This window comes from Plectropomus leopardus, chromosome 19, assembly GCF_026936395.1.
Source record: "Plectropomus leopardus strain MGB_pleo_1.0 chromosome 19, ASM2693639v1, whole genome shotgun sequence".
NCBI lineage: Eukaryota > Metazoa > Chordata > Actinopteri > Perciformes > Serranidae > Plectropomus > Plectropomus leopardus.
This window is the reverse complement of record NC_142194.1, coordinates 14385460-14394233: the sequence shown is the minus strand read 5'-3', so window position 1 is coordinate 14394233 and position 8774 is coordinate 14385460. Positions and strand designations below refer to the sequence as shown.

Here is an 8774-nt window from a genome sequence, read left to right as displayed (position 1 = left end):
AGTAATGTTTTTTTCTGTTCTGCTGAAAGTGATATGTTTTGAAGGTTCAATCCAGATTCTTCACCCTATTTTATTTAGTTTTTTTCCACTTTACTGTATCCTGGTAGAATAAAACAATAGGAGCTTGACAAATAAAGAATGTGTACACATCCTCAAGTTGAGCAAATGCTAAAAGAAAAAAGCCAGAAGACTTAAATTGCTTGCAATTACTGCTGGTGCAAATGAAGGACAAGAAGAAAACACTTACATGGTTATTATAAACTTAATGACAATAATTAACAAAGACATTCAAAGAATGTACAACATAATGACAATTAACACGAAAAATTTGTTTTTAAAACATCCCTTACAATTTTAAAAATGTGTCAAATATGTCTTAAAAATCACTTACATCTATAATCCCCGTAGACATCTAATGATGTAAAGATTGTTTTCTTTTTGAAAGGTTCCAAAATGTTTTTGGTCACAGATATGAAGGGCTCAAACTACTTTTTCCTTGAATATAGCTGTACGTAACTTTTAAAATTCCATGGCCTAATTGCACCAACTTTTAAAACAAATACCAATTTTTTACTATACGATTTGGTGTATTTGACCTTCTTTCCCAAAAGAATCCAACATCAACCACTGCATCATTGTCTTTTTTTATGACAATTGAAATATGAGGAAATCATCTACAAGTTAGAATTTAAATGGAGCTGGCTTTCCCTTTCATATTCTCAAAAACTGCATAGTAAAATAACTTTGAATTTGAAGTCCTGAGATAATCCTAAAAGGGATTACATTAAAAAGTGTTAATTTTAAAAGTCTCATGGTCAAGGCATGAGTCAGCAGCCCTGCACACCATATTTTCGGTACCAAGTTACATGCACCAGTGCATGTGGAGCTGAGACTCAAGCACTATTGTGCATATGCACAAGGTGTTTTGAGCCCCCACTGTTTTTTTTAAGCTTTGAGCTTTAGTTATTACCAGCATAAACTTGAAGACATGTCATACAGGAGGCTACTTTTGTGTACAAGCAGCCATGAAAAACATTTTGGTTATCTGTTCAGTGTTTGCCAAATAGCTGAAATAAAAATGGTGAACAGTGACTCAAGCTGGTTTCTACACTCACCATCAAATGATGCATCCTGTTTATGCCTAACGTCCTTCATTTTCCCCCAATGTTAGTTTATGTGTATTTTTAGCAACCGGGGGGACTCTTGTAAAGCAGGATTATACGATAGCACCAGGCAGACAGACCGCTATTGTCAGTCAGATCACATCAGTCCCAGTGCGGAGTGACACAGGCGGACAAGGACGCAGCCTGTAGAGGACAGACTGCTCAGTGGACGGGAGGTGGACACGTCAGTCTCGCCAAGAATATGACACACCTGTTTTGGCACAGTGATGGAATACTTGACCTAGAGAGAGAGTCTAAGATTTATTGGACGTGTCACAGAGCCAAAAGGGCTGAGATATTCTCTCATGTTATGCATGAGATGGAAATGACAACTGTCCATTTGAAATGATATAGGAGGGAAGTTTAATGGTAAGAGAGGTTTCAAAGCCACGTTACCTCTAACAAATCCTTGTAATAATTTGGGGCTGTATAAATAAAAAGATTTAGAGAGCACTTTACAGGAATTGTTAAACACTTTGGGAAATATGCCATACTAAATTTCATAAAATGATCAACACCAACGCTGACTTAATCCTATTAATACTGCTGTCTAGTGTGCTGTTCTGTCAAACATAGAGCTTAATTTCTGTTGAAAATTTTCTAAAAACTGCACTGCTGTGATATGTGACATGTACCATTACTCTGCATCTGAAAATAGTACCTAACAGATGCACTCAAATATGAGTAAATTTTGCTAAAATACACTAGAGTGCCCAGCTGTTTGAGGAAATTATTCCTTTTTTTTAATGAAGGTTAATATTAGTGACCCATTTTCATAGATGTTTGCTCCTGTGGGAGCGAATGAGCTTGGGGCTGAGAGCCACAGACAGGACAGGGAAGTCTCAATGCACTGTGAGACGGACCAACATGTTGGATGTTTTAAATTTCATATCACTAGCTTTATTTATAAAGGTATACATCCACACTTTGACATGTGACACATTAATCAAGCACAGTATCTTCTGCATAGGGCTGAAGCTTATAATCATTTTCATTATTGATTAATCTGTCAATTATTTTACTGATTAATCAATTAGTAGTTTGGTCAACAAAATGTCAGATGATGTTCTTAATTGCTTTGTTTTGTCCAAAACTCAAAGATATTCAGTTTACTGTCATAGAGAGGTAAAGAAGCCAGAAAATATTCACACTGAAGAATCCAGAATCAGAGAATTTTGACTGTTTTTCCTTGAAAAAGCAAATAAGTCAAACTGATTAATCACTTGATAAAATTTGTTGGCAATGAATTTAATAGTTGTCAATGTCAACTAATCAATTACCAGTATTCGATTAATTATTGCAGCTCTATTTAACTCAGAAATGAAAGTAAATGGGTCAAACATAAGAATTATTTGCAATCTCTAAAAGTTACAAAGTTTTTAAAAAATGTACATGTTTAACAGACCTTGTGCTTGTTTATGTTAGTCAACATTATTCTTGTTTTCGTTTATAAAAATAGATATTACATTATATAAAGAAAGAAAAACAACCACTGCTCAAAATTCAAAACTCTACCTCTTCATTGTACTGATTGTAGTAATATTACTTCAGAGACGTGTATGACATTACAATTTAACTGTAGAGGTGTTTATAATGCAGCGCACATGACAGTAAGTTGACTGAAGCCTCGAGACAAGAATAGTTGTCATTAAACTCATGATAAGTATTATTGCTCGGCAGGTTTACTGTTCCCTTGCCATATAGCCCTGAGGACTGGGAGATAGTGTTTTGAGACTCCCCCCTCCCACAACTATAAACCACTGCAGGTCTACTCACTCCAAATGTTCACCCTTGGCATAGATTAAAGAGAGCACTGATAAACAGTTCAATCATAGCAGCACTGCCTGGTAGGGATCACATCTAATTACTGCAACTTTGACCTCTCCAGCAACATTGTTTCAGCACCTCCAAACTACTCTGTGGCTCTCACCTTTTCCATTAACCATCAGCAGCAATTTCACTTTATTCATTTTATTTTTGTTGTGTCCAAATGTCAGGGTGTGCTTGATTTTTTTCACGGAAAACAGTCCATGGCATCAGTTATTTTAGACGCTTCCCCTCACATCTTTTCCAGAACAGTGCAGAGGCAAAGATAAGAGATAATAATGCTATTTGTTGATTGCAAAGTTAAGCCAAAACTATAGGCTCTACTTGACTGAAAAGATGAAAGAGAAAGAAAACTTTAAATTCCTGGATAGATTAAGAAAACAGACTAGAGTTAATATGAGCGCTGGAGTTGACCTTTTAATAAACGAGCTAGGGAGAGACACGTTAACCTGTTGACCTCAATAAGATTTAATCACTTAAGACATCTTATTTTAAGAAATGCCCCACAGAATCTGCTGTAAAAGTCACATTATTAGTTTGTTTTGAAATGGCAAGTAAACTGTGGACCACAACACAGCTGCAGAGTTATTATAGTTTTGTATTTTTGTATCTTTCATTACTGCTTGCAATTCTTGTTAGCAATTCAGTTTAGTTTTACTTAGTTCCCTGAGCAGTGTCATTATTAATTTTTGTTTGCAGTTCAGTTCAGTTTTAGTTTGTTACCAGAGCAGAGTTATTATAGTTTTTATTTTTCATTACTTTTTTTTCCCCATTTCCAATTTTTGTTTGTAATTCATTTTAGTTTCAGTTAGTTTCTAGAGTGGCTTTTCTTATTTCAGATTAGTTTTTATTGTTTAAAATGTTAAAATCTTAAAATCATTTTTAGTAGTGTCCCTTTTCGTTGGATGATGTGTTTGTCTTTTATTATTATGATAATATGGGGGGTACTTGTCAGGGGCAATATTTAAGAAGTTCAGAATAGGTATCATAATACAACAATAGCCAATTGACTCAGGGTCATGTAGATAGGCTCAAATGCCCCCTTGTGCTTGTTATGTTGAAAAATTTGACCAAATTTACAAAGACCTTCCTTCTGTTTTTCTTACAGTATCATTTCAGATAGTTTACTTTTTTCTAAAGTCTACTTTTTATTTTTACTTCAGTTAAATAAAATGTGTTTTCTTACATCTAGGTTTAGTTATCAGTTTAGTTTTAGTCAACTAAACACGCTTGGCTGCAACTAACCATTATCTATTCATTATTAATAAATTCATAAATATGTAAAACAGAGAAAATGCAAGAAATCCTCACATTGGAGAACTTCATTGATACTTCATGATATGACCTATCATCTGCCATTGTGACTACATCATACAGTAACATTTTGATTACAAACATGTGCACAAATGATCAGGAAACATTATTAATTGCAATGTGAACTCACATGAATTTCTTAATATTTTCTTCATTTGCCTACTTAAAAATTTAAAACTTAAAAATGCTAAGACACACTTAGCACTTAGACACAGAAGTAACAAAAGTAACCTTTTGTTACTTCTGGTCCTTAAAAAGATTGTTGTTAACATTATAGAACCTCCAAATGACTGTAATTAATAAGCACAGCACAGAGTAGAGTTATCCCTAAAAAGTGGGTTTGCACTTCTAAAAGCTCTCTTCGACAAAATCAAATTGCCAGTCTCTGTGCTCAGAGCCAGTGATGAAAAAAAAGGACTTCTAAACTTAAAAAAAAAAAAAATAAGCCCTTACTGAAGAGTCTGGGTCATCTTCATGAGTGATACTAAACATAAAACTGTGGACCGCCATCCCACTTAGCCAGTAGTTCAGCACCACAGAGAGTGCCACTTCCACAAAGGGCAACCTGGGGTGAAACTGGAGAATATGACACCAGCTGTTCTCAATCAAAGTAATGACTATCCCACATGAGAATTACCTCCAGCATCCCTTTAAATTACTGATGGCTGTTCATTTTCCATGAGAGGGTGAGAGTCTGGAGTCTCTCCTTGCTACTAACCTCCTATCTGTGTGTTTACTGAGGCCATGTCTTTCTGGTTTAGTCACAAATTAGCTGCTTTTGAGCTTACACCCACTTCATCAACAAAGTACTCATCAGCTTTATTACTGTATAATGTCATTAGGATTTTCCTACTCCTACTGCAAATGTGTTCTGTCAAGTATGACAAGACATGTACACAATATTCTGCAAAATGTGTCCCCACAGTAGTTATTCTTTGTTAGCCGATTTCATTTTGGATGCAGCAGTTACATCTAAGACCTTGAGTTGACACAATGTCCTTCACAGAAAGGGGTGTGCACCCAGCTGGTGACTAATCTTTACAGAAACACCATACCTTAAATGACTCTCTAGATGAGTAAACCCTGTGTTTTTTAAGCTATCTGATATTACAAATCACAAAGAGGAGATTTATTATTTAAAACATTATATGTATAGAGTTGATATTTGGCAACTATAAGCTCTGACTCTGGCACTTCCCACAAGCATACACTCAGCTGAGCACTCAAAAGAAATTGGGGAGTGGCAAAAGGAAATGTCCTCCTCAAAGGCACAGAGCCAGACAGAAAGCCGGATACAGGCTATTGTTTAATAAACTTAGACAGATACATTTAAATCATGCCATCCTTTCATGCAGCTGCAAACTGAAACAATGTCAGATATGCAGCAAATAATAACTTTCAATTCAAAAATATTGAACTAACAAAAAACACCATTAAGACAATGTGGAGAAAATCAAATATCAACATATTTTTATCCATACCTTGATATTGATATTGCAACAGTATTGTAGGGTTGTTTATTGAAGCTTTAAAAAAATTTACACAATGAAACTTTTGATAAATTATCATCACTAATGTGAGCTTAATAGCAAAGTGAGCTAGAGCAGCCTGGCAAGTTAAGAACATTACCGTACATTGCTGTGATGCAGCCTTTAAAACCAGAAAAAGATAACACTTTACAACAAAACCACAACACTAATATGATATCCAAAACCTAAGATGATCTAGTGTCATATTACAGTTTTGATATTTATTATCCAGAGCAGTTTTCCTTAAATGTTATATAGCACTGAAAACAGAAGATGACTACCAAGACACAGATAAAGCTTAAGGTTGGCAATGACTGAAGGTGAGTGCAACAGCAACTATGTGCAATTGATAGAAGCTCAGCAATTTGGAGGTTATTTTTATACGAAAAACTGTACAGCAAGCTGTCTCATAAATGGGTGTAATCTGTATACATGAGTACACCCTCCACTACACCACTGCATAAACCCATGGATTAAGCTAAAATCTTATGTAACTATAACCATGATGAGTTTGCTATGAAGCCAATACCACAGAGAAATTGTTATGTGTTTGAACAGTGTGGAAGACAACTATTTTGCATCCCTGATGCCAATAATAATGCCCTCCTTTACTACAGATCTGAGTATGCAGGAAGCCAACAGAGCCCACAAAACAACAGCAAGGGGGAAATTCAGCCCACAACGCTCATGATAACTCATATTTCACAATTATGGAAATCAAAATACCATAATGCATCTGTCAAACCACGACAGACAAATGAGTTCAGCCCCGAAAATGGCATACCAAGCAAATATTGCATATGCTGTATGTAGGCAGCAGAGTAAAAGATGAACTGGACAAGCAGCAAGGTGCTAACATACATGAAGAGCAGCTGCATGACATAACCTGATATTTTAAGGCACACAAACACAGAACACAACTCTTACTGTAAACATAAGTCTTACCTTACTGAAGACAAGCTGCATCCCTCAGACTTTCAGCAGAGGACAGGTGGTCCCAGAGTTGTCCATAGTCCACAGAAAACAAGCAACTTCCTGCTTTAAAAGCGTGTCTGAAGCTACCTTAACAGCTAACAAGGAGTCCACCTCAAACGCCACTGTTCCTCCAGAAAGCCGTCCTGAAGTGACAGCAGAGTATTGTTAGAGAGCAAACTTAGCTTTTAACCGTGTTTACACGTATTTATTAGCATTTACTTACCTCAAAGTTACAAACGAGTTTGCACGAGCAGCTCGACAGCTAACGTTCGCTTAACTTCAACAGACCAAACAGGGTGGGCAGTTGAAATAGCTCTAATTGACGCAGGTGTGCTGCTCACCTAAAATACAGTTAAATAGGCCTACAGTTAAATTACAAATAACATAGCAAATACAATACCGTTTCCGTTTCCAGCAGTCTTCGGAAATATATCCGCTTCAGGAAAATGTATGACCACTTAGACATCTTTCAGTGTTAAAAGTAGTACACAAGTGTCAAAGTGTTCAATTACCGGCGCAGGGAGGGCCGCTGTCCTCGCGCACATACGAATGCGCAGAGCGGATTTGGTTTCCTATGAAAATTCAGTGCAAATGAGGTTGAATATAATAGTACAATGAATGCAATAATTTGAAAATTAAGGTACATGGCCAACTTAAATTCCTTATATCCACTTAACCTTGCCAGCGAGCTGCTATAGATATACACCACGATAAAAATGAAAAAAATCTAAGTTAATAAATTTACATTTATTTGGAGTAACTACAGGTAAATTCAACGCGACACACCCCGTTCTTCCGATTTTGCCGGCGGCGCCTGAATGCAGCATTAGTAGTTTGACTTAACGCTTTGAACAGTAGGAGGCAGCACTGAGACTGCAATCATTACCACTTTGCTGTGCAATGTATACCATACAACACTACAATACAATATAATATAATATAAAATCGTCTTGTCTCCATGACAGTAAACTTACTGTCACATTTGTTTATCATATTGTTTGCCACTATTTGTAGAACCAAAAGTCTCGTATCAAAAAGCAAGAATTACTAAACTATAATGGGATCTTGAGACCTGTCTTGATGCTTTTCCAGATGAAGTACCTAAAAGCCATACTTTAGTAGTACAAATATCTTACCAGAAAATGACTTGCTATAAGTTAAAATCACCTATTACAATATTACTTGAGTAAAAGTATGAAAGTATCTGATATTTACTGTACTTAAATATAAAAGCAATTTGTGATATTGAATGTACTGAAGTACTGAAAGTAAAAGTGCATGTAAATGCTGTAAATAAAAAAGCAAGTGGTCAGAATTAGAGGACGATAAATCAAAGGATTTAAAGAACAAAATCTTGTTCTCCAAAAGGGGAGTAAAAGGTAAAAGTGAAAGTTGATAGAAATATCAAACTCATGTACAGCACAGCTACTCCCAAAACATAATGAAACGAAGTAATACTACTTTCTTACATCACACCACTGTTGGTAATATATCTAATGCTACACTGAAATTGGGTTATGTTTAATGTTTATAAGAGGTGACCATATGAGTGCCCCCCTGATGTGGTATTCACAACAAACTCATGACTATGTGTACACAACTTCCCATGTCATAAACACAAGTTCCATTTAAACACGGCAATGCAACCAACTGGGCAGACACACCTTACATAATACTGGGCGAGAACAACACAGTACAGTACATTACAACTCACCACACATCACTGCAGTGAAATGCACATAAGCATCCATCTGTGCTGTGAAGCACTGGACAAAAGTTCCACCAAAACTTTTAATATTTGGGTAAAACCTTTGGGTAAAATCAGTTTTTCTGTAGTTATGATTAGGGTGGCAGTGGCAGTCATGATACACAATAAAAGATACACACCACCTCACAGATGTTTGTTTTTTTGTTTTTACCCTCCCTATTTGGTGTTAAACACACTGGCATAAATGTCCCCTGAAGT

General features: G+C 36.0%; 1 long non-coding RNA gene across 1 annotated transcript in view; it reads right to left on the bottom strand.

Moving 5' to 3' along the window:
* LOC148186327 (uncharacterized) overlaps positions 1-7315 on the bottom strand; it is a 94418-nt gene extending 87103 nt beyond the window's left edge. Inside the window, exons 1-2 of the long non-coding RNA XR_015774957.1 lie at positions 7032-7315; positions 6779-6951 (exon numbers count right to left, since the gene is read on the bottom strand). This is a non-coding gene — a long non-coding RNA (uncharacterized LOC148186327). The remainder of the gene's footprint in view (positions 1-6778; positions 6952-7031) is intronic.
* Positions 7316-8774: the final 1459 nt, after the last annotated feature.